Here is a 26,147-nt window from a genome sequence, read left to right as displayed (position 1 = left end):
TGAGCATGCTGACGGAACAGCTTTACCAGCCAAGTTTTGCTAATATACCAGCGCCAAACCAGCATAGGCCAGCCTGGACCAGCATGGAAAGTCCCTTTTCAGCAGGTTAGTAACTAACTGTGTTTCTCATTCTCACATACTGGACCGGCTGCTGCAATCAGATCTGTCTTTAAGAGCAATTCTCTTGTGGTTTGGTCATGATCAAGTGTATATCACGTGATCCAGTGATTTAAATGCCTGTCTATTGTCTGTAAACTTGTGACCCACAGGAAAGAGGTAAAATGTTAATGCTAACGGACATGCCAGGATATTGCAACACACTGAGTCCTGGCTTTCTTTCCCTCATCCTCATTATTTAAACACTCGACAGAGAGACTCTCAACTGTGTTTATCACTGCCTAGAGCCGATGAACTGTCTGAAAAGTGGCGTGTGTGTGCGTAGTGCTGTTTGTCAGCTGTTCGATGATGCTCTCCACTTGCTGTAAACATTTTATTTCCCACCACTGTGAGCTCGGAGGTCATCGTATGATAGAAAGAGTGCGAGAGAATTCGTATTTCCACAAACATGCTACCATCTCATAAGTGGATAATTTAACAGCTGAACCTTGTTCAGCACTAAAGGAGTGCTCTTATGTCTTCTGTTTGGCAATGACAGGAACATGGACGTGTTTGGAGATTTATAGATTATTATGGGAGTCAGAGGTCTATTTGTTTTAAAAGCATTGTGCTTATGGGTTAGCAGCATTTTTGGATTTATAGTCGTTTTCATTTTTTTTTTTTTTTTTTGAGGCTCATAAATATTTACAGGGGTTATTTTAACTGCAGCTTTTTTGTGATTTTTGTGTAAATCCCTCTTTTAGGAGTTTTACAAACACACGAAACATCTCTGTTCCAAAATATTGTGTGCTGCCTATTAAGGTAACATCCTACACATTGGGGAACCTCCCCAGCCAACATTGCATGGTGGGGCCAATGTAGGAACAATAGGGACTTAAGGTATGAGCCCTACATGTGTTTGTCCACGGGTTCCATGATGGCCCTATGTGAATTAGCCCAAGAAACCCATGGACAAACCCATGTAGGGCTCATACCTCAAGTCCCTATTGTGCCTACATTGGCCCCACCATGCAATGTTGGATGGGTCATAAGTGACCAATTTGAAATGCACTGCATGGGTAGTTTACATGTTGCTAAGATAATGGAGCCACACACACACAAACATTGAATACAAATTATTTTTATTTACAATGAACTATTTTGCAGTATTGATATCTATTTACAATTAGTACTCAATATTTGTGCACCAATCAGAATCGATTTTACCTTTTTAATTCCAGTTTAATTGCTGAATTTGAACTGAGGTAGCAAACAGGATGCAGAATTCACTGAATTGAAAGGAAGTAGAATTAAATCAAATTTAAATTACAAAGGAAAAATGTCTAAGATGTACTTTTAAAGCTGGCATGAAATAAAAATTCACCTTATCTATTTTCTAAATGCTTGTTTTTGATCTTAATGTGAACGATTCATCTATGCATTCATGTATAAAAAAACTGACCTTGTCATTTTTAATCAAAATATCATAACCCAACATTTCACTTGGATGTGCATCACAATGCGGAAGAAAAGATATGTAGATACTTCCATTTCATCACGTCTATAATTGCTGAAAATGCCTAGATAGATAGATAGAAGGTAGGAGAGATACAAAGGGAGCAGGGAACATCTCCATGTTATTTCTGTAAATGTTAAATTTGTTTATTTTTTTAAGCTCAATTTTTCATAGACCCTTTTTGATTATTTGGACTGTCAACACACACATTCACTTTAATTATTCACCTTCAGTCATTTCATTCTGACTTTTCCGAGTGACCAAGCTCCAGTCTGGCAGAAAGATGTTTCTATGGCAACTGGCAGAAAACACGTCGATTCTGGCTGAAATGACATTTGCTTTGCAATAACGATCTAAGCGAAGGATTTTCACATTTGTTGTCGTTTAAAATGAGCTGCTTGTGTAGAGGCAGTGCAGGCTGGATTAATTGCAGTGACTCACCATGTTAATGATAAACACAGACTGCACAAATCTCCAGGTTCAGCGTGATGCACATTATTTCTGACCTCCAACACTGGAATCAGATGGGAAATCAAAGTAGTACTGAAGCAGACTGACACATCAGGTGCCTCAACAAACCATCTGTTGCATTGTTTCGGATAAATAATAGCTTGTGTCTTTTGCCACATCACAATGTGGCAAAAAACAAAAGAGCATTAGATAAAGACACACACAGACACACGCTCCTTTGTGTTTCTTTAGCTTTAGGCTGTATTTAAATAAATGAAGTCAGAACTTAATGCAGGAAGTCAAAGCAATACCATACCACCCAGTGAGTCCGTCAATCAGCACGTCTTTCTTCTTCTGCCTCTCTGTCTCCTTTTCTGTCTCTCTCCCTCCATTCTTGCATCCCTCTTTCTTTTCAATGTCATATCCTCAGAGAATTTTCTGTGTGTGTCTTGAATAGAAATATGAATCCATCTTAAAGTTTCTTTTCACATTCATAGTCACCCTTTTTACATGCAGTCAGTAATTAATGTCAAAATATACTCTAAAATAACCATTATACCATAGGCGGACATGAACCAAAGGCATTTGTTCTTCTAATTTTATTTAAAAACAGCAATATGCAATTTCTTCATTTGTCTTGTCACTTATTTCTCATTGAGCTATTCAGACACGTCTGAATAGTACAACTACATTTCTGACTACGATCGATTCAGCGCAGCACAGCCTATTTTGTGCGTGACTGTGTGTACATACAGAAACATTACTGTGAGTGATTATTGTGCCTCGTACCATGAGAAATGACAGACTAGATCTCCACATATATGCGGTTATATGGCTGTGATGGAGGATAAATGATCCTTGGGCGGAAGAAAACGATGCTTAATATAGACAGACAAGACGCATGAGCCAAATACAAACCTTTCACATACTCGCACATCTAAATGTTTTCTGGAGATCAGCTCTGAGAGATAGAGTAAGATTCAAAAGTCTGAGGTGACATTGAAAATATGAGATTTTTTTTCCCCATTTAAAAACCTTGCAATAAATTCTCGAATTTTGAAAAGCATTGAACAGATATGACATTAAATGGAAAAAAAAAACATGTTTTAAGAGATAGTTGACCCAAATATATATATATATATATATATACAGTGAGGAAAATAAGTATTTGAACACCCTGCTATTTTGCAAGTTCTCCCACTTAGAAATCATGGAGGGGTCTGAAATTGTCATCGTAGGTGCATGTCCACTGTGAGAGACATAATCTAAAAAAAAAAATCCAGAAATCACAATGTATGATTTTTTAACTATTTATTTGTATGATACAGCTGCAAATAAGTTTTTGAACACCTGAGAAAATCAATGTTAATATTTGGTACAGTAGCCTTTGTTTGCGATTACAGAGGTCAAACGTTTCCTGTAGTTTTTCACCAGGTTTGCACACACTGCAGGAGGGATTTTGGCCCACTCCTCCACACAGATCTTCTCTAGATCAGTCAGGTTTCTGGGCTGTCGCTGAGAAACACGGAGTTTGAGCTCCCTCCAAAGATTCTCTATTGGGTTTAGGTCTGGAGACTGGCTAGGCCACGCCAGAACCTTGATATGCTTCTTACAGAGCCACTCCTTGGTTATCCTGGCTGTGTGCTTCGGGTCATTGTCATGTTGGAAGACCCAGCCTCGACCCATCTTCAATGCTCTAACTGAGGGAAGGAGGTTGTTCCCCAAAATCTCACAATACATGACCCCGGTCATCCTCTCCTTAATACAGTGCAGTCGCCCTGTCCCATGTGCAGAAAAACACCCCCAAAGCATGATGCTACCACCCCCATGCTTCACAGTAGGGATGGTGTTCTTGGGATGGTACTCATCATTCTTCTTCCTCCAAACACGGTTAGTGGAATTATGACCAAAAAGTTCTATTTTGGTCTCATCTGACCACATGACTTTCTCCCATGACTCCTCTGGATCATCCAAATGGTCATTGGCAAACTTAAGACGGGCCTTGACATGTGCTGGTTTAAGCAGGGGAACCTTCCGTGCCATGCATGATTTCAAACCATGACGTCTTAGTGTATTACCAACAGTAACCTTGGAAACGGTGGTCCCAGCTCTTTTCAGGTCATTGACCAGCTCATCCTGTGTAGTTCTGGGCTGATTTCTCACCTTTCTTAGGATCATTGAGACCCCACGAGGTGAGATCTTGCATGGAGCCCCAGTCCGAGGGAGATTGACAGTCATGTTTAGCTTCTTCCATTTTCTAATGATTGCTCCAACAGTGGACCTTTTTTCACCAAGCTGCTTGGCAATTTCCCCATAGCCCTTTCCAGCCTTGTGGAGGTGTACAATTTTGTCTCTAGTGTCTTTGGACAGCTCTTTGGTCTTGGCCATGTTAGTAGTTGGATTCTTACTGATTGTATGGGGTGGACAGGTGTCTTTATGCAGCTAAGGACCTCAAACAGGTGCATCTAATTTAGGATAATAAATGGAGTGGAGGTGGACATTTTAAAGGCAGACTAACAGGTCTTTGAGGGTCAGAATTCTAGCTGATAGACAGGTGTTCAAATACTTATTTGCAGCTGTATCATACAAATAAATAGTTAAAAAATCATACATTGTGATTTCTGGATTTTTTTTTTTTAGATTATGTCTCTCACAGTGGACATGTGGACATGCACCTACGATGACAATTTCAGACCCCTCCATGATTTCTAAGTGGGAGAACTTGCAAAATAGCAGGGTGTTCAAATACTTATTTTCCTCACTGTATATATATATATATATATATATATATATATATAAATCTGTCATTTGCTCATCATCGTCATTCCAAACCTGTATTTTTTTTTCTGTGGAACACAAAGATATTTTGATATTTCTGAAAATCCTTTTGTAGAAGAACATAAGTCATACATGTTTGGAATGACATGAGAGTGAGTAAATGATTTTCATTTTTAGGTGAACTGAATGCTGAATAGCATGAATCATGAGGTCCAGTTTCATGTGTGAGCTCAAGTGATGCTGTTATGAACGGAAAAGGGGGGTGTACATAATAATAAAACATTCTGAAAATCACGTTTAAAAAAAAAACTTAATTAGCACAATGTAATTTGTAATAAAAATGTATTAAATGAAAAAGTGCAAAGCTTTTTTTCCACTAGCGCATTTAGACATTTGACCCCAATGTGTTTGATACGCTCAACCATTCAGCCCACAGTTGAATGAAATAAGTGTTTTCATTCAGTCCTCTGATTTGCTAAAAATGTCTCTAACGCATCTATGTGACATGCTTTAACTAGGGTAACGATAGTGAACGTTTGGCACGGCTCATTAAGAGGCCTTCACGTCCACTTAAAGACGATACCAGCAGGGCTTGGATGTCATGTGAAAGAGAGGAAGAGCGTTTACCTCTCTCTAAAGTCCTTCTAACGTCCTTCCCCTGTTCCTTCATTTGTCTTATGGATTTTTCATGCTCAGGCTGAAGGGGAAGCCCTCCACAGCGGGTTTTACCTTCAACCCCCAGCTATATTTATCCCATTGTGCTGAACTAATTGCTGGTCTGACATCACCTCTTCAAGAAGGACAGCTGATGAACAAAGCATCTGTAGATTATTTTTGGTTTGTACTTAAGACAGAGCTCAGGGACACACACATATATAGAGAGAGAGAGAGAGAGACAGGAAGTGCTCTTGCAGCTGGATACAATGTTATCTCAGGACCAGGACAGGAAATGGGGTCCAATCACTTCCTGTGGACTATAGGAGCTTTAAGACACTGCTTTGGGTCTGATCGGCCTGATTTTCTCACCTCAAGGAGATTGTCACAAGGGTTTTGAATCAAAAGCGGTTGTTGTGTGATTATCAATGTTGGTTTCATTAAATTTATTTTCTATGATGATATTATTAAATATTTCACAAATGTTATACAATTTTTTTTTTAAAGTTTTTATATTTTATTTTCAATTCAGTTAGTCTTCACTCTACAATTGTTAGTTTAGTTTTTTTCCCATTTAATTTAGTTTTTAGCTAGTTTTCAGTATTTTAGGGCTGCCAAAGTTAGCCTATTGTCATATAATCTTTTTGTCATATACGTTTTTAATTTAACTTTAATATTTTTTTTTCAATTTACTTAGACTTCACTCTATAAATGTAATAGAGTGACCCTAATTTTATAGTTTCACTTTATTTAGTTTTATTTTAGGGCTGTATGGGTTTTAGGGTGTAGTAACTAATGTAAGTAAAGGTATTACATTTTAGCTATGATATACCATAAATAAAATAAAATGGCCACAAATTACTTTTATTTTTATTTCGGTTAGTTCAGAAGCCACAAAAATGTATTTAGTCTTATCCACAGTCATGTTAGTTTTTATTTCAGTTAACAAAATGTTTTCATTTAGTTTTAAACATAGTGAAAACTAGCCCCTGTCTCCTCTATAACCTTCCCAAAACATAACTACAGCATCATGGCATCTTCCACCCTTCCAATAAATCAGAACCTCTGCAAATCACCATCAGGCCACTCACTAATTATGTTTTGTGCTGATCTACTGATTCCAGAGCTGTCTTGTGCTCTCTGTTATAATGTCTGTGTGTTTCCCAGTTCGAGAGGAGCCAATCCTGGGTCAGTCTTGTGTCATCACTGTTGGGGAATGATCTCGCTGTTCTGGTTCTTGGGCTGATTGTGTGTTCAGTGTTATTTAACAGACAGATTTAGCACAGAGTGTGAGAACTCCTCGAGTTGAGCCTTGGAACAGTCCAATATAGAACTCGCCACCTACATACTCCCCACAAACACACACACACACACACACACACACACACACACACACACATGGAACAGCCTTACAGCTTCCAGTCCCTGCAGGGTGTCTGGATTTGGTAAATGAAATTATTCCCCCTCATACAGAGAGGAATCTTTCTTCCTTTCTCTCCCCTTTTCCTGACATTTCTTCTGCCTCCAAACTGAACTGAATTAAAAGCTCGTTTGGCAGATATTGTGTCTCTGTCACAGAATGCTTGAGGCTAAATGTAGAAGAAGCAGCTGGTCTTAGTTACCTGAGAGATACATCAGCTCTGTACGTCATCCAGTCATCGTGCTGAAATGGGACGAATGAGCAATTTCACGTATTGGCCCTTATCTCTGTCTTTCTGTCTGGCTGTCTCTCTTTCTCTGTCATGTGTCTGGTTGGCGCTTTCCACAGATGGAGCCCAAATAGGGTTTGAAACCCCTGGAGTTTTTCTGTTTTATTAAAAGTTAATAGTCCATGTCTGTTTGGTTTGAGGTCTATAGCGTACTCCTACTGTAAAAGTTGACAAAACAAACTTTTAACAGTCTTTCACTGCATGCAAAATAGACCAAAAATATGGGTGAATATTAGCCATATCTTGAATTCAGAGGCGTCGACCACCTGCCACTGACAGGAATACCAAGCAGCTTATGTGTCTCATCAGAACATTTCATGGGGTCTTTGAGAAATTATATATATATATATATATATATATATATATATATATATATTAGTAAAGTGAAAGGAATCACTGAACCTTGAGAAAATGCTGTTCGTCATCCTCTGAAAGTAAAACTAAATATTGTATGTCTTGTTTTATTTCATATGCAACAAGGTTTAAAACCTTGATTAATGTGCTGTCCAGTGTTATTTTAGCATATGTATTTTCAGCTTTATTTCTAAGGATCTAATTAAAAACTCAACTATAATCTTCACTGTGGGTAACATTTTTGCAGATATAGCCTAAATTAGCATGTCACTTTGTACAGGCTTGCTAGTTTGACACCACATGTTGTTTTGTAATTAATGCTAAATGTATATTTCACAAGTAAAAGTGTTTGTTTGGGTATTTTTACACTAACTTTTGTAACAAGAATGAATGGTTGAATGTGATGAATGCAGTCAATGCAAAAATGCAATGAGAAGTGCCTTGTAGACAGCTTCATTAAATATAAAGGGATCTTTGTTGCACCCTCTTATTGTTGATGAGGTGGTAAGCAAATCTGTACGGGTGACATAATTCTGTGTTCCGCACTGAAAACAAACTGACCATTCTATTTTTTTAAGCTATAAAACACACTGATATCTCAATTAACTTATCAGCCTGAACACACAAACAGTTGTTAAGAGCTTCCCCTGCCACAACAACTGAAGTAGGCCGAATAACAGACTTAAGAACGCACAGATTCTCTCGCTCTCTTGTGTGTCTGTTTTTAATGATGGCTTCAGTCTCTTTTGTAATTAGATTAAAAACAACACGTTATCTTAATGAGACTACAGAATTAAGAAGCTTAATAATATCAGACTTTGGTGCCCTGCTCCACTGATTATATCGTTAATTAAACTGCGTTTTAACGAGCTGAATGGATTAACAATTAATGCTATAACCAGATTTTACTGCATGACTGGAAACAAAATAATATTATATATTAATGAAGGTGTTGCATCATGTGAATACTAATGATTCTGCGGCTGTAAAGTTCACTTTATTTTACAGAGAAGATGACTGCCGTTTACTGCGTAGGTTGTCTCCCTTATAAAAAAAAGGTACTGTGGTGGTACCATTGCATCAGATTTACATTTAGATTTACTTGGTACATGTTAAATTATCCATGCTAGTACCATCAATCACTTTTGTACTATGTTTTTGTTTTTGTTTTTTGTGTGCATCTACTATCCTAGCTAACAGAGAATGTTCTCTCAAAGTTACAAACAAACATAATTCCAGTAATGTTAACAGAATGTTCATTCAAAGTAATCTGGTCTTTAATATTGTTTTCAAAACATTAGCACAAAAAAATATTTATACATCATTTTAGTTATTAACTTAATGTGAACGTTATCAAAATATTTTTTAAACATATTTTTGTTACATGGAATGGTACATTGATTTTGGACAAGTACCTTGGTATACAAACTTCTGAATTCTTGGAAGTACACTGGAATACCATAGTACTTGACTTTTAGTACCATGGTATAGGCCAATTTATTTTTGCAAGTGTACATCATATGAATACCATATTACGTATAACAAAAACTTGGTAATTTTTGGTATTTTTTGGCTAAAGCTGAGTGAAGTTGTGTTAACAGTATTGTGTTATTTAATGTATAGTTGTGTTTGTTTTGCAGAATTTGTGTGTGGTTAGGCGCTTAGGTGGAAGAGAAGCACGAAGTCAGCATTTATCAGTTTTATGACAACACACTAACACTATTTTCCCACACTCTTACTTGAATATGTGCAGAGACAACATACACTACCAGAGTATCTCTCTCTCTCAAACACACACACATTTTTAAGGGTAGTACCCAAGGGAGGTTGTTACCTGCGCTGCACATCCATCTTTTGCACAATTAGCATAAAACACGGCACACATATAATATCACTCTCTACCTCACTCTAATGCACACAGATTTGACCTGCTGTACATTAATAAGCAAGTATGAATGTGTGAATCTTAAACGTTATACCTGAAATTCACAGTAATTACTAAAGCTGCAAAGATCACAGCCAGCTGGCAAAGATGTCCGTTCTTTTCTTTGCTCTTTCTTGATTCTTTTTTTTTTTATTCAAGATATCTTAGATTTTAGTTCCATTTGTTATTTACTTCATTTTGACATTAAATGTTTAGTTCAATAATTGGATTACATTCTGTGCAGATTGACATTCTCTTTTCTTTTCACTTATAGCGCATCAAACCAGAAGGATTTTTTTTTACAGTAACTGGTTTTCTGGATTCTACACAATGAAAGGCAAAATATATGCTAACTATATGCTAAAAAATATGCGCTCTACACCTTTAATGTGATACACACACATCTCACTGTAAATTTGATCATGGGAGATGTTGTTTGTTCCTTTTATCTATGTTTAACATTTACATATGTTTGAATGCTTTGTATAAAATTCGTGCCAGCCGGAAAAGAGGTGGGATTCCCAAATAAGTCTTGGTTCCTCCTAATGCTCTTACCATCTTAGGGAGTTTATCTTTATCTAAGGCACTATTCTTTGTATAAATACAGTGAGGAAAATAAGTATTTGAACACCCTGCTATTTTGCAAGTTCTCCCACTTAGAAATCATGGAGGTGTCACGGTTCATAAATCCTATGCCTCTTTCTTGTCTCGTGTTTCTGTTGTTGTATGTTGCGTGCTGATTGTGTGGGCGTGTCGGCTGATCAGCACTCATCAACAATCAAGTTCATCACTCCGTCACCAGCTGCAGCTCATCTCAGCACCTATATATGCTCACTCAATTCTCATCTCCTTTGTCAGATCGTTGTATGTGGTTCCCGGTGTGTGATCTCGTCTTGTTCCAGTCTCGGTGTCTCCTCGTTCCTGTTCGTGTCCCCGTGGATGTTCACCCTGGATTTGTCACGTCATGTCATCACCCTTCATCACGGCACATCTGACCATCGAAGTCCCTGCGCCACTATCCTGTTTCGCCCTGGACATTATCTATCATCAACTTGTTTACAATAAAGAGAAAAGAGTTAACTTGCATTTGCTTCCGTGTTTCTATCATGACAGAACGATCTGACCGTTCGATGGAAGCAGCGAGTAGCTCCACCAGATCGCTGGAGGAATTCGTGAACAGCAGCATACTTCGAATGGACTCCCAGGAGAAGAACCTCAGCGATACAGCTCGCGCTGTTCAGGCTCTAGTGGCGCAGGTGTCCGGGCTCACCCAACAGCTTCAACATCTGCGAGGTCCCGCTGCGCCCCCCACACCGCCGGTTCCCCCACCACCACCAGAGAATCCCTCCCAGTCGGAGCCCCGCCTACCAGTTCCTGAGTCCTATGCAGGTGAACCCAACTTCTGTCGAGCTTTCTTAACACGATGCTCCATGCACTTCTCTCTTCAGCCCAGAACATTCAACAACGAGCAAACCAAGGTCGCCTTTGTGCTGACGCTGCTGACTGGGAGGGCGGCACTCTGGGGAACAGCGGTGTGGGAGAATCAAGACCCATGCTGTGCCTCGTTCCAGGAGCTCTCCGCCGAAATGAAACGAGTTTTCGACCGGGCCGTCGCTGGACGTGAGGCAGCAAGGATGCTGGCCGATTTGCGACAGGGAGAGAGATCCGTTTCAGACTTCTCCATCGAGTTTCGGACTCTAGCGGCGGAGAGCCAATGGAACGAGGAGGCGCAGTGGGATATGTTCCTGCATGGGCTGGCTGACCGCGTCCAGAAGGAGATTTATGCCATGGACCTGCCAGCTTCTCTCAACGACCTGATTGCGTTGGCATTAAGAGTGGACGCACGGTTATCACGAATGAATCGACGCACTTTGCCCAGTCGCCCCACAGGAGGGTTCGAGGGCCAACGATTCGGAGGCGGGGACGCGGTCAGCCCTGTCTGCGATCACGAGCCCATGCAGGTGGGTCGAGCCCGGCTTTCCCGGGAGGAGAAGGAGAGGCGGAGATCCCAGGGCCTCTGCATGTACTGTGGAGGAGCGGGCCACTTCGCCTATAACTGCCCGTTAAAAGGCCCAGCCCGATAGTAAGTATGAGGCTACTATCGGGTGGGATCTCCGCCGAGAAGTCCTCATCCACATCTACTCTCCTTCCGGTAAGACTGAGATGGTCAACTCACCTTCACGACTGTCGAGCACTGCTGGATTCTGGGGCAGAAGGTAATTTCATGGACCATTCATTTGCACGCAAACTCCAAGTTCCCCTCAGACCCCTCACACCCAAGATCTCAGTACACGCTCTTAACGGCCAGGAACTTCCCACCATCTCACTCATCACCGAAGACATCACTCTCATCACATCAGGAAATCACACAGAAATCATCTCCTTTTACATTCTGGACACTCCCCTCGCACCCATCGTCCTTGGTCACCCCTGGCTCACCCGTCACAATCCTAGAGTGGACTGGCTAACCAATTCTGTGTCTGCGTGGAGCAGTTTTTGTCATAAGTCTTGTCTTGTGTCTGCTTGTCCGTCTGTTTCTGTCCCTGTGTTTCAGGAGGAGGCAGTGGATTTATCTAACGTGCCCGCGGAGTACCTGGACCTGAAGGAGGTGTTCAGTAAGTCTCGGGCTGCTTCTCTTCCCCCGCATCGTCCCTATGACTGTGCCATAGATTTACTGCCAGGTACGTCTCCGCCCAAGGGCAAGTTATATTCACTCTCTGTTCCAGAGGCCATGGAGAAATATATTTCTGATTCTCTAGCAACAGGGTTCATCCGTCCTTCCTCTTCTCCAGCGGGGGCGGGGTTCTTTTTTGTGGGGAAGAAGGACGGGTCTCTGCGACCTTGTATTGACTACCGGGGGCTGAACAGCATCACGGTAAAGAATACTTATCCTTTGCCGTTGATGTCTTCAGCCTTCGAGAGGTTGCAGGGAGCGTCCATCTTCACGAAATTGGATTTACGTAATGCTTATCATTTGGTCCGCATCAGGGAGGGGGATGAATGGAAGACCGCTTTTAACACCCCCAGGGGGCACTTTGAATACTTGGTCATGCCCTTCGGGCTGTCCAACTCCCCAGCGGTCTTCCAAGCACTTGTCAACGACGTGTTGCGAGACATGGTCGATCAGTTCATATATGTCTACCTGGATGACATATTGATTTTTTCTTCGTCTCTCCAGGAACATGTGCAACACGTCCGACAAGTGCTCCAGAGATTGCTAGAGAATGGGCTTTTTGTCAAGGCGGAGAAATGCGATTTTCATGCACAGTCTGTTCCTTTCTTAGGTTACATCGTGTCGGTTGAGGGAATGCGCATGGATCCTGAGAAGATTAAGGCTGTGGTAGAATGGCCAAGTCCAGATTCCCGTAAGGCCCTACAGAGGTTTCTGGGGTTCGCCAATTTCTACCGGCGTTTCATTCGCAATTTCAGCCAACTAGCCGCACCTCTGACCGCCTTGACCTCCCCCAGAACGACGTTCAGGTGGTCAGACGCAGCCGAGGCTGCGTTTGCCAAACTAAAGGGTTGCTTCGTTTCAGCCCCCATTCTGATAACCCCTGATCCATCACGTCAGTTCGTGGTGGAGGTCGATGCGTCAGAGGTGGGGGTAGGTGCAGTGTTATCCCAGCGCTCTTCCTCAGACGATAAGATGCATCCTTGCGCGTTTTTGTCTCATCGTTTATCCCCTGCGGAGCGCAATTATGACATTGGCAACAGAGAGTTATTGGCAGTCAAGTTAGCATTGGAGGAATGGCGCCACTGGTTAGAAGGGTCGGGGGTACCTTTTATCGTCTGGACCGATCACAAGAACTTGGAATATATTCGGACAGCTAAAAGACTAAACTCCAGGCAGGCTCGGTGGGCTCTTTTTTTCGGTCGTTTTGATTTTACTCTCTCGTACCGCCCGGGTTCCAAAAACATCAAACCCGATTCTTTATCGCGTATTTTTGACCGTTCCGAACGCCCGTCTACTCCCGAGTGCATTTTACCAGAGTCTCTATTCGTCTCTACACTCACATGGGAGATCGAATCGAAGGTCAAGAAGGCCTTAGAAGGGGTAACGCCTCCGACTCGTTGTCCACCGAATCGTTTATTTGTGCCTGAGGGTTTACAGTCCAGCGTGATTCAGTGGGGACATTGTTCCAATGTGGCTTGCCATCCAGGAGTTAATCGCACTAAATTTTTGGTCAAGCAACGATTCTGGTGGCCTCTCATGGGCCTCTCATGGCTCGTGACGTTCACAATTTTGTCTCATCTGACCACATGACTTTCTCCCATGACTCCTCTGGATCATCCAAATGGTCATTGGCAAACTTAAGACGGGCCTTGACATGTGCTGGTTTAAGCAGGGGAACCTTCCATGCCATGCATGATTTCAAACCATGACGTCTTAGTGTATTACCAACAGTAACCTTGGAAACGGTGGTCCCAGCTCTTTTCAGGTCATTGACCAGCTCCTCCCGTGTAGTTCTGGGCTGATTTCTCACCTTTCTTAGGATCATTGAGACCCCACGAGGTGAGATCTTGCATGGAGCCCCAGTCCGAGGGAGATTGACAGTCATGTTTAGCTTCTTCCATTTTCTAATGATTGCTCCAACAGTGGACCTTTATTCACCAAGCTGCTTGGCAATTTCCCCGTAGCCCTTTCCAGCCTTGTGGAGGTGTACAATTTTGTCTCTAGTGTCTTTGGACAGCTCTTTGGTCTTGGTCATGTTAGTTGGATTCTTACTGATTGTATGGGGTGGACAGCTCTTTATGCAGCTAACGACCTCAAACAGGTGCATCTAATTTAGGATAATAAATGGAGTGGAGGTGGACATTTTAAAGGCAGACTAACAGGTATTTGAGGGTCAGAATTCTAGCTGATAGACAGGTGTTCAAATACTTATTTGCAGCTGTATCATACAAATAAATAGTTAAAAAATCATACATTGTGATTTCTGGATTTTTTTTTTTTAGATTATGTCTCTCACAGTGGACATGCACCTACGATGACAATTTCAGACCCCTCCATGATTTCCAAGTGGGAGAACTTGCAAAATAGCAGGGTGTTCAAATACTTATTTTCCTCACTGTATAAAGATCTGTTAGGTATACAATAAAGAACTGCTAGTGAACAACATAAGAACTGCTAGAATACTTCACTATAAAGAACTGTTAGTGCGTTACATAGGCTTAATTATAAAGATCTACTAGTGCACTACATAAGTATCCAACTGCTAGTGCACCACATTTAAATATAAAAATGTCCTAGTGCACTACAAAGAACCGCTAGATCATTATACTATACACTAGCAGCTCTTTATAGTATAGTGATCTAGTGGTTCTTTATAGTTATGTAGTGAACTAGCAGATCTGTTTAGTTATGTAGCGCACTAGCAGATCTTTAAAAATTTGCTAGAGCCTTACATAACTATAACAAACTGCTAGTGCGCTAGCCAAGCACTGCTAGTGCACATAACTAAAGATTTGCTAGTGCTACATAATACAATGAATGCTATATAACGATAAAGTTATGCTGCTAGAACTGCATCAAAGATCTACATGCTAGTTTTCATTTTTGGGTGAACTAACCTTTTAAAGGGGACCTATTATGCAAAGTTCACTTCTATAAGGTGTTTGAACACAGATGTGTGTCCACATTGTGTAACCAGTCTATAATGGTAAAAATCCACCCACTCCTTTTTTATAATCCCCATAAATCATAAAATGTCTCTCCAAACGAGCGGTTCCAGATTTCCCACTATACTCTTACGTAAGAGTAGGGAAGCCCCGCCCATGACTGGTGACGATCTGCCCTATTAGCATAGATCCGCCCTGAGTGAGCCGCAGCAGTCCGCCATTTCGCTTTCCCCGTAGAAGTTGGAGATATACACTGTCTGCGCCAAAAAACATTACAAATGTTCTGTTATTGGATGTACCAACAAACATAAGAGTCTCCATAGACTCCCGGCATCTGAGCCACTGAGGACACCGTAGTTGAATTTCACTTATGAAGGAAATGAGAAAAGTGTTATATATTTGCGCAAATTATTTTACTCCGGATTGCCTCACAAACGAGGGTCAGTTCAACTCTGCATTTGCATAAATTGTTTCTGAAAGATTTTTAGATTTTCGTGACGATACATGCTAGTCGATGAGTTGAATCAACTTAACTCCACAACAACTACATACATTTATCCACTAACCATTCAGAAACATCCAGTTGCATTCTAAAAGTTGTAACTTCTTCCTGAGTCTCTCCATCAGTGTCCGGTTTGAACATGTTAGGCTGAACATCTCTACTGACAATTTCTGACATTTTGGGTGTGTGAGACTCTCCAGTTTTGTTGTTGCAGGAGTATATGAAGTATGAGATGTGTAAAGACTCCGCCCTCTTTTGGAAAGGGGCCGGGAGCAGCAGCTCATGTGCATTCGAAAGGACACAAAAATTGGCTAAAAAAACACAAGTGTTTTTGCTCACATCCAAATAAGGGCAAATTTGATAGCTATAAGCTATGCTGAAACTTCACAGACACATTCTGGGGACACCAGAGACTTACATCTTGTGAAAACGGGCATAATAGTTCCCCTTTAAGTAAAAAAAAAACAAAAAAAAACAAAAAGTACCACAAATGGCGAATTATTTCCAGATCTTTGAGGATTTAATGAACACCATGAATACATTTAGATGAATTAATGATGATTAGAAGTCTGTTAGTGTAAAGGTTTATTTTTAGAGCGGTTGCTGTGGGTTTGAAATCCGCTGTTCTGTAGCGGGTGGGGTTTGGGGCTGAGGGGCTGAGGGGCTGGGCTGGGGGGTATGTCAGGACGTTGCATCAAGGCAGTGTCCTCTGAGAAAAGACTATTCCCACAGGTTCCTCCCTCCCTCTCTCTGTCTGTCTCTCTCTCTTTCTGCCTCTCTCCAGAGAACATGACCATGCTAATGAGCCTTTTGTTCACTGGAACCATGACATGCTGAGAGAAGCTCTCTTGCTCATTCACTCTCACAATGATATTCTCATACATACCCAGTGCATGTTGACTAAGACTTTGCTTACTGTTTATTAGGTCAGTGTGAATTGTCCCAGTATGCCGTAATAAATTAAGAAACAACTGTCTAATCATAGCAACAAAGGAAAAGGAAATCATATCAAAGCATCATATTAGCTTTCATTTAGTATGATTCTACAATTCATTGAGAGGATATATTGCTCATTGTAACCCTCTGATGTAGATTTCGTTTGGACATTGATTGGAGACTAACAAATGTTGTGGGTGCAGCTAATCAGTTCTTCAAGAAAGTTAATAACATGAATATTGATGAGATACGTGATTAGTGGAAATGTTGTCTCCCCTGTTCAAATCTATGACTGTAACCACATGAGAAATTCAAAAGTTTCTGGAGATGTGTGAAGTGTCTACAAATCATAGTTGGCCTTAGAAAAGTCCTCCATATTGTCATGCAAGCACAACCCCCCCTATGAGTTTCTTCAGATGTGATGCAATACCCAGCATCTCCAGGACTGTTTTTGTTAACAGAGTTTTGCAATATATTGTCATCAGTTTTACTGAAGACAGATGAAACTCAACTCTATGTGATAATTTGTTCATGTAGAAGAACTCTTTGACAGAGGTTTAGCAACAATTACAGTATTTTTAAATGACAAACAATCATCAGTTGCACTATTGCTCACACTAGGGTTTGGGATTTGATCATTTGATCAAAGAATTAAACTTTGGTTCATAACTAGTCCCACACTGTTTGTGCTACAGATGTGAATGACACCTCAAATTATGTGACTTGTTAAGGTGAGGTGTGCTAGTACTTTACTAAGTGGACAATTTTTACCTGATGCTATTGATGTTTATTTACATTAAAAGAGGGACACATGTCATTTCTATGGATTTATAGGGTGTGCTATTTTGACTTGGACAAGTAGACAACCACATAGTTATGCCTAACAATTGCTCAGAACACCTTAGCAACCATATAGCAAAGCCCCGGCAACCACCCGTAACACTTTAACACTGTGATGGTGAATATATGGCAAAGCACTCCACAAATGCTATTACATTTTTTTCTGAATTGAAACAGTAAACCCCATTCTCTGAACCAAATTCTCAATAGCCTAAACCAATTTGTTGAATAAATCTGTAAAACATTAAACAAGTTCAGGTAGTTAAGACACTGTTTGCAAATCTCATGCACTCTTTTTGCAAAACTCTAAACACATTCTCACTCACTAAAACACATTTCACACTGTGATACACTAAAGTTTCAAAATGCTAAACACAGGCAGGCAAAAGTTAAACACAACTACAACACAGTTGTCATCGTTTACACACAACAACTCAAAATTGTTCACACTTATAATTACTTCTAATTATGTGACCAAACCAACTGTACATAATACAAGTCAGTTCTCAAAAGTCAGTCCCAAAATTGACTCAATGTTGCACTGAATGTTGATACCAACAATGGATGGAAAAAATATAAGAGGGAGACGAGGAAGAGTAGGTGTATAAGAGATGGTGAACAAGGAGGAAGAGGATGAGAAAGAGCAAGATGTGGAGAATGTTGTCAAGGCTGGTTCTGGCTTCAGGGTTTTTCTCTTTGCCTGCAGAGATTGTCTGTGATGTGGTCAAAGTCCTCCAGCCAGACCAACATGAAGACATGATGCTGAGGCAGAATGAATCTCTCACTGACCTTGATTTTACAGTTGCACAACTCTTCTGAGTGTACTGTAACATGCTTTTGTGATGGATTTTTTTAATCAATAAAATAGTAAACTGTATATTAAACTAACCATGTTTCTAACATCTAACCTTATTTCTCTTTTTAGGCCTAACAAAACTAACACTTTGAAACACAATGTACTTAAACATTCTGTTCTTTGTTTTTGAATGTTGCCATACACCTTTTACTTTGGTTGTGTGTGTGTAAAAATAACAAATAAGGGAAATGAAACTAGACATATGTCTAAACTTGAAACCTTGTGGTGACCCAGTAACAAGAGGGCTTGTCTATGAAGAACCAATCAAATTATGTAATGTTTCATGTCATTTTCACCCATACCCCTGTTTTATAAAAACTGTTGTATCCGTGTTTTCTGGTGGGATTCTCAATGGAATTTGTCTGAGATCCTCCGGCCTTGCTTCTTCTTGGGAGATTCTCCGGAGAACTGCTCTGAGATCCCCCGGCTGTGATTAAAGCATTTAAAGGACGTTTGCTGAAGTCTGTTTGTCGATTTTTGCTGTCCAGCAAGTCAGATAGGGGAGCAAGCTAGGGGAACAAGTTAGTTAGGTGACTCGACCAACGTTGACTGTAGACGCGCTAGAGTTTAAATCTTATTGAACGGGGACGTCAATTGTAGACGAGACCCATATAGAGTAAACGTCGACTGTAGACGTTAGGGTACACCGATTGTAGACGAGACCCAGGTACATAGTTAGGTTTAGGGAAAAATCTACCACACTTTTCATTTAGAGTTTTTTACAGTAACCTTTTTGGCTTTTGCAGTTGGGCAGCCATATTTTCATGGTATTCAAGTGCTGAATATACAGACATTCAATACTATCAAATATTCAGTACAATACTACTTGCAGTGCATACTGTATAAAATGTATTCATCATACTACTGTCAGTTGTCATTACTATACTTTTTTACGTAATTGCACAGTTTGTTTACTTTGTTACAATATACTTTTTTCCTGTAACTGCATGCTTTGGATTCTGTGTTCTCCATTATTTGATGTAGTTTCTAATGATAAATTGACTCGCTGTGTGTATGATCTGAAAGCATTGTTTGATTTTGAGCACAGATAAAATGGTTTTGAGGCAATTGTTTGTTTTTGCCCGAAGAGTCAGAGGTTCTCTGAATGTGGTTTGAAAATTTTGTTTCGTGTTTTGAGAAAGTGAGTGATGGTTTTAAGAAATGTGTTTTAGCAATTCAGAAAAACTGTAGGCTAAATGTAGTTCATGGCGAAGAAATTTATTTTTTTGGACAATATAAATACAGTATATTAGACAGAAAATATATTTTTAAAACTGTTTTTAATATCTATATAAGTGGATATATATATATATATATATATATATATATATATATATATATATATATATATATATATATATATATAATAATATATATATATATATATATATATACACACACACAATTGTTTTTTATATATTTACATTTTTCCAGAAAATGTAAAAATCTACTTTTTTATTTAGTATTTTATCTGTAAAAATATAAATAAGTAAAACAGAACAACCCCAGTAAAGAATCACTCACTCTATCAGTATCTGCATCTGTATCTACAGCAGCAGATGTTTGGAGAGCGGAGACTGTTTTCTCAGAGCACAGAGAGGAACCCTGAGGTTTCTGTGGTGACATTGGCTTTTGTTTGAATTGGCTTCTAAGAAAGATAGGATGGATGAATGGATGGATGTGTTTGGCTGTTTACCGAGACTTTGTTTGTGGGAGTTGATGAATGCAAAGACAACATGTGATAAGATGGTAAAAATGTGTAAATGTTAGCTTTCGCGCCACAGGCATTTGTAGATGTCACCCGTGTATGTGTTTGTTCAGAAAGAAATCCTTCAGCTAAAAACCCTTGATGTATTAAAGCCTTTAATGAAAGTCTTCTCAAGCATTCTCCCGTGTATGCGATGAACAAAAAATCCCAGCATGCTCTGCTTATTTCATGCTGTTCCAGCATTGTTTGTGTGTGTATATGTGAGTGTAAAACACAGAAAGAGGAAGAAAGAAATGGAATGATTATGTGAAAATATGCTCATCGTTCTTTTTCAGGACATTAGCATTCGTATCTGCATAGACGTATAGACATGCATTGACATCTGTCACTTAGATCATAGAAGACTACATAGATCCCTGTGCATTTCTCTTTGCTTTATTGATTGAACTCAATAAAGGATACGAATTTTCTGAGGATAAGAATTTAGAGGCATCCGAATGTAAATCCAGATTTCCAGATAGTGCACATCAGTCGGGTGACACGTGTTCTTGATGTGACATTTATTTGACATTTGAGGAGATTTCTGTGGAATTAGATGATATTACTGCAGTAAAGCGGAGATAAAGCTAGTGACAGAGCTGAGATGGTCACTCCACATGATTCATATCCTTTGAGAAATATTGATGATATTCTCTCATGACATTTTATATTTCTAGACTTTTTTTTTCTGAAATAAAAGATCTGATTGTTTTATTGCAATATTGGTCATTGATGATTTATGAAGATAATGGGATCGTATTACTAAAGAACTGGATTTTTCTTGATCTTTTAAAAATGAAAGTTTGATTTTGATGTTATACATATACGCAATTTGGGGCTCAAAGAACTCAATCTATTATATCCCTCTGATTTTAAGGGTATATGATGGTTGAACATCCTGCGTATGTGTATTTGATACATCAGGATTTTATGGCCAATATAGTATGATATTGTGAGAATATGGAAATCACACTTTTTATTCAGAGACACAAACTGAGCAAAAATATGCCATTTGGTGCAATTGCTGGTATTTATATCACGAAAAAGATAGATTGTAATGAAAATCAATGAGATATTTATAACAGTATAGCAGACAACTAGTATAAGACCGTCTACTCTCCGCCTACTGACCTAATGCGTAAACATTATTGGAAGCGCTAGCCAGATGGGATTTCAACTGTCGGCTGAAGACCCAAATTTGGTTTGAAGACAAAAAAAGCATGCCAAGCTCAATGTTCTCACAGCGTTTGGCTGGTATTACGGCTGTCGGAGCACAAACGAAAGCTGCTGCTCTCTGTATGTTTTTCCATCGTCTGCGCGTTCTTGCACAAGCTTATTTTGTCCATTAGATCGAAAGATCTGAAAAAACCCATACACTTACCCGCCCATAGACCCTCCACTCGAAGAAATCAGGACAGAAGTGGTCGAAAGTGGACAAAAGAGACGGTTTAAACACCAGGTGTAAACTGGAATGTGTCTCCCTCGTCTCCTTGTGATCCGATCGACCAAAACGCATCTTAATAGGATGTGTAAACAGGGCCTTACTTGCTAAAGAAAGTGTTGAAAAATGTGAAGAAGATCATGTTGGTTAATTTAGAGACCTTTGAATTCCATGTATCAAATATGATACAGTATAGGCTTTATAGTGTTAAAGCTACTCAATCAGGAATGAAAGGAATCCAGAGTCAGGAGATTCAAGCTTTTATCTAAAGTTACTTTTATTATCCCAGAGCAGTTTGAGCCCCAGAAACAAAAACAAGCTGGATTCGGCATCTGGAATATCTGTTTTTTTAAAAGCACAAAGTGTCACTCACATAAAAGCTGGAAACAACAGAAGGCAGTGCATGAATGTGAGTGTGAGGGAGAAGGAGAGGGGCAGAACAGGGGGTGACAGTAATTGACTCTCACCTGTTGATGCTGGGTCATAATTACAAACTTCAGTTGTCACCATGGAAACAAGCTGTGTTCCTATGGTGACATGGGGTGGTTTTCAGGGGCACAACATGATCCTATGTGTGTATGTGTTTGTGAGGCTTTTCTGTTGCTCTGACCGATCAGTTGAGTTTCCATAAAGCATTATCCCGCTCCCTTCACAGCTGCCCAATATCAGAACGACGGGAATCTTGACGGGGGAGACACAAAATATCACATTTCTAAATACAAAATGACTGCGTTTCTCTTCAGGGACCGGTAAAGTATCTTTCCGTCTCAGCCATCTATCAAAAGTGTCTGTGCGTGCATTTGATTGACTGGGTGTGTATGACTATGTGTGTTCGCTGTGTGATATATGATGTAATTTCAGAAATTTCTCCACATGCACAACGGCCTGAAGCAACAGAGCGGCAACATGTCCAACCCCCTCCGCCCTAGCCTCCCTCTTTCTGCATGAAAGAATGATAAATAGCTTTATGAAACCAGTGTGTAACACTCACTCATACACACACACAGGACTGTGTGGAAGGTCAAACTATGTAAATGATCTGGTTTTGGATTTTGGTCCCAGCAGATGTAGATTCTGAGCGATAGCCAATCAGCTCCGTCCGCTGAGCAGACTTCCTGTGGCTGTGGAGGGCTTTCTTGTTTAATAACAGACTAGGAAAGAATAACAGAACTGCCTTTAAGCATGTATGAATGATTGGGGAGGGGATGTCAAATGGTGAAAGTATGAAAGAAAGGCCGAAAGAATAGGAATTCCTGATTTTGTTGTAAATGGTTTGAAGATTATGCAAATTAATCTCACTGTAAAAAGTGGATATGTGCATTTGTTACTTTAAGGAGCTATTTCTATCTGACCTGACCTTCACTTTCATTGTTTTATTGTCAGCCAAACCCCTTTGACCCTAAATATTTACTTGAAGTATCCCTGAAGATTTTAAGTTATTTCAGTACGTTCACTTATCTCTGATGTCAGTTAAAGGTCACACGACTTTCAAGTAAACCAATAAAATATTTTTAAATATTTACATTTTTATTTATTACATTTTTATTATTTATTACGGTTATTATTATTTTTTTATTTATTACGGTTTGATCTTGTTAAATATTAAATATTATAGAAAATATTTTTTTAGCAAAACCAGTTCATTCAGATGTTACCCCATGATGTTATGTGAAAAACATTTTTACAGTGCATGCTCATATTTCAGCCCAAAATCAAAATAAATAAATAATGAAAACAAAGAAAATAAAGCCTATTTTTTCATGACAGTTAAACACCTCTCCCCTCATTTTCATTACTTTTATGCATAAATACTGATATATTGCTTAAATATTTAAATAGTGTTTATATACCGTAATATTGTGTATTTAATTGTCTTTAATCTACGCTGATTTAAATAAAAAAAATATTTTGTATTACAGAAAATGAGAATCACTATTGAGAATAATGAGAACTTATCGTCATAAAATATCACAATACTAAATAAATAAATAAATAGGCTTCTTTCATTATGCAAAATATGATTTCTTTTCTTCTTCTTTTATTATGAGGTGAAATGTGACCTGAACGTGTTTTCATCTGATTCAGCGGTGCATGAAAAAAACGATCAGGATATTAAACTGTGCTTTTGTTTTTTCAGCTATACGTGACTTTAAAATATCAGGTTTGGCAGGAGCTCATATCTGGGCAGACTAACTCTAAATCTCTCTGTCTCTCTCCCTCTTTCATTCTGTCTTTCTCACTCAGGGTTGCAGACATCTCTGCGTACAGGGGCCCGAGGCGCTGTTGAGCGTGGCATCATAAAACAGGCTGGAGAAGAGAGAGACAGAGAGACAGAGAGTGAGTGTTTGTGAGCAGATTAACACACTGTGTGTTAGGGGATTTCAGCTGCTCCGCCAAACACACACACACTCAGTGTCTGACTGAAAAGCCCATCCGAAGCATACGGACACAGTCAGAGTGCACTGTAAGCTGCAGATTCATGACAACAGTCTTTAGCCTTATTCTAATTCTTTACCAGCTGCTGAAAATTGTCCTAGAAAGATGTAACAATGTGTGTGTGTGTGTGTGCGTGTGTGTGTGTGACGACTCTTTATCTTCTTTTCAAAAACTTGTCTGAATCAGTGAGCGGTTATGGTGTTATCTGACCAGCGCAGTGTTATCAGTAGACATTCATCACCACGACACATGCACAGCATGCATAAGAATGTGTACATGTAAAATAGAAGCACATGAGCTTGATTACAAGCTGCTTTTCCTACATAAAGGGTTTTTATTTGGCATCTGTGGTATCATGAAGAACCTTTATCAACCAAGGAACCTTTCTATAGCACAAAAGTTTCTTTTAAGAATTGTTCACTGAAAGATTTTGGGGGAAACTGAAATTTTCAACCTTTATTTTTAAGAGTGTATGTGTGTATTCAAAACTACACAATTCTGTCTTAAGCTACTCAGCCTTGTATAATTTCTAAATCTGTATAACTTGCAGATATTTTAAAGAATGTTTCAACTGTTTTTGTGGACAAAAAAAAAAAACGTAATTTTTTTTAAATACTTTCTTTTGTGTTCAAACTGAAGAAAGAAATGCATAAATATGAGTAAATAATTACATAATTTTTTCATGTATGAATAGCAAAAATCATTCAGTGCTGTGATATATATTTAAAGTGCTACGTTATTTCCTTCCAGTATCTTCAGTGAACCGTTATTCTGTATTGTAATGACATGCACATAAGAGTCCTCTGATTGGTTTATAGCATTTACACCTTGACTTCAGAGGCATGTCTTTTATTAACTGCTCAGTTATCTTAGGATAATTATTTGATTAATTATCGCCTAGGGCTTATAACAATCAGTGTCTGTCACTTACCCTAATGTTATTACAAACGCATAGGACTTAATTTTCATGAGGAACACAAAAGCAGATGTTTGGCAAAACTTCACAACTGATGATGTAAGTTGCAAGAATGGTGATCTGTTAATCACACAATCTATCATGACGTGAGATGACTTTGAATAAGTCATTTGGACCACCTTTTTGAAAAGAGCAGCATGGACTTTCTATCATAAATCTCCTTTTGTGTTGCACATGATCAGGAAAGTAAAATAGCTTTGGAATGGCATAATAATTTTTCTGCCCAAAGACAAAACTTTCATTATTGGGTGAAATATTATTTTAAATGGTGGTGGATTAGAGCTGAGATGAGGGTCAATGGCACTCTCTGGATTCTTTAATAGCCATATCCTTTTGTGAGCAGACTGCACTGAAAAAATCTCTCTCTCTCTCTCTCTCTCTCTCTCTCTCTCTCTCTCTCTTTCTCTCTCTCTTTCTTTCTCTCTCTCTCTCTCTCTCTCTCTCTCTCTCTCTCCCAGTGGATGATCAGATTGCAGCACTGCTCTGGAGCTTGAAAGTGACTACGTGCTACACATTTTTATGTCACTGTGTCACCAGCCAGAGAAACAGATTCCTGGAGTTGGCGCACGATAATCCTTATTGCGATGTGCAAATACACATTAATGCTTAATGAGTTCCTCTCATAAGTCTTACAAAAAAAACATTACATATCCATATGTACATGTGTAGCATTTAATAGCCTAAATAAAGTGCAAGATTTAATGGTAGTGTTAGCAATCTCAGCCTGTTTTAGGGAGGCTAAATGTATGGTTGAGGTTTTTTCAAGCAACAGTGCATTGTTTTGTTGGATAACTTAAATATATTTTAACCTACCTATTTCGCGATTTGTCTTTTTTTTGCGCACTTTGACAGGCCCTTCACACCAAGAACCGACGACTATAACGATAACGATAGGCTACCGTTCTAATAATCGTTCTAAATATAAAAGAATAGCAGAGTCCACACCGTAACTATAACGACAACGGCACAGAGAAACAATATTGCTATATAGAATATTTTTTTCCAGCTGATGAACGATAAACACATTGACAGCCAATCAGAATCTATCCTACTTTAAAGAGCGAGCATTTAAAGTGGAAGAGGTCAGCCTGCAGCGCGCGATTAATAAACAGCGTTCATTGGTGTGGACGCTATTGTTACCTTTATAGTTATCATTCGTGGTGTGAACGGGCCTTAACGTGTCAACTTACTCCTGTGGTAGCTGAAACGTTGTTTAAAAGCGCTGTTAAAACGTATAATTTTATATACAAAAAAAACAAAAACAAAAACATCTAAAGGGTTTTAGGAGGTCTAGGCGTTAATTAGGAGTAGCC

At 39.3% G+C, this 26,147-nt stretch overlaps 1 long non-coding RNA gene across 1 annotated transcript; it reads left to right on the top strand.

Moving 5' to 3' along the window:
• On the top strand, nucleotides 1-25,398 carry LOC311086397. The gene is made up of 3 exons (XR_014607059.1): nucleotides 1-105; nucleotides 23,667-23,759; nucleotides 25,293-25,398. It is a non-coding gene; the product is annotated as an uncharacterized lncRNA (long non-coding RNA).
• Nucleotides 25,399-26,147: the final 749 nt, after the last annotated feature.

This window comes from Abramis brama (assembly GCF_963993115.1).
Source record: "Abramis brama genome assembly, chromosome: 7".
NCBI lineage: Eukaryota > Metazoa > Chordata > Actinopteri > Cypriniformes > Leuciscidae > Abramis > Abramis brama.
Note: the sequence above shows the minus strand (reverse complement) of the source record. Positions and strands in the feature narration are given on the sequence as shown.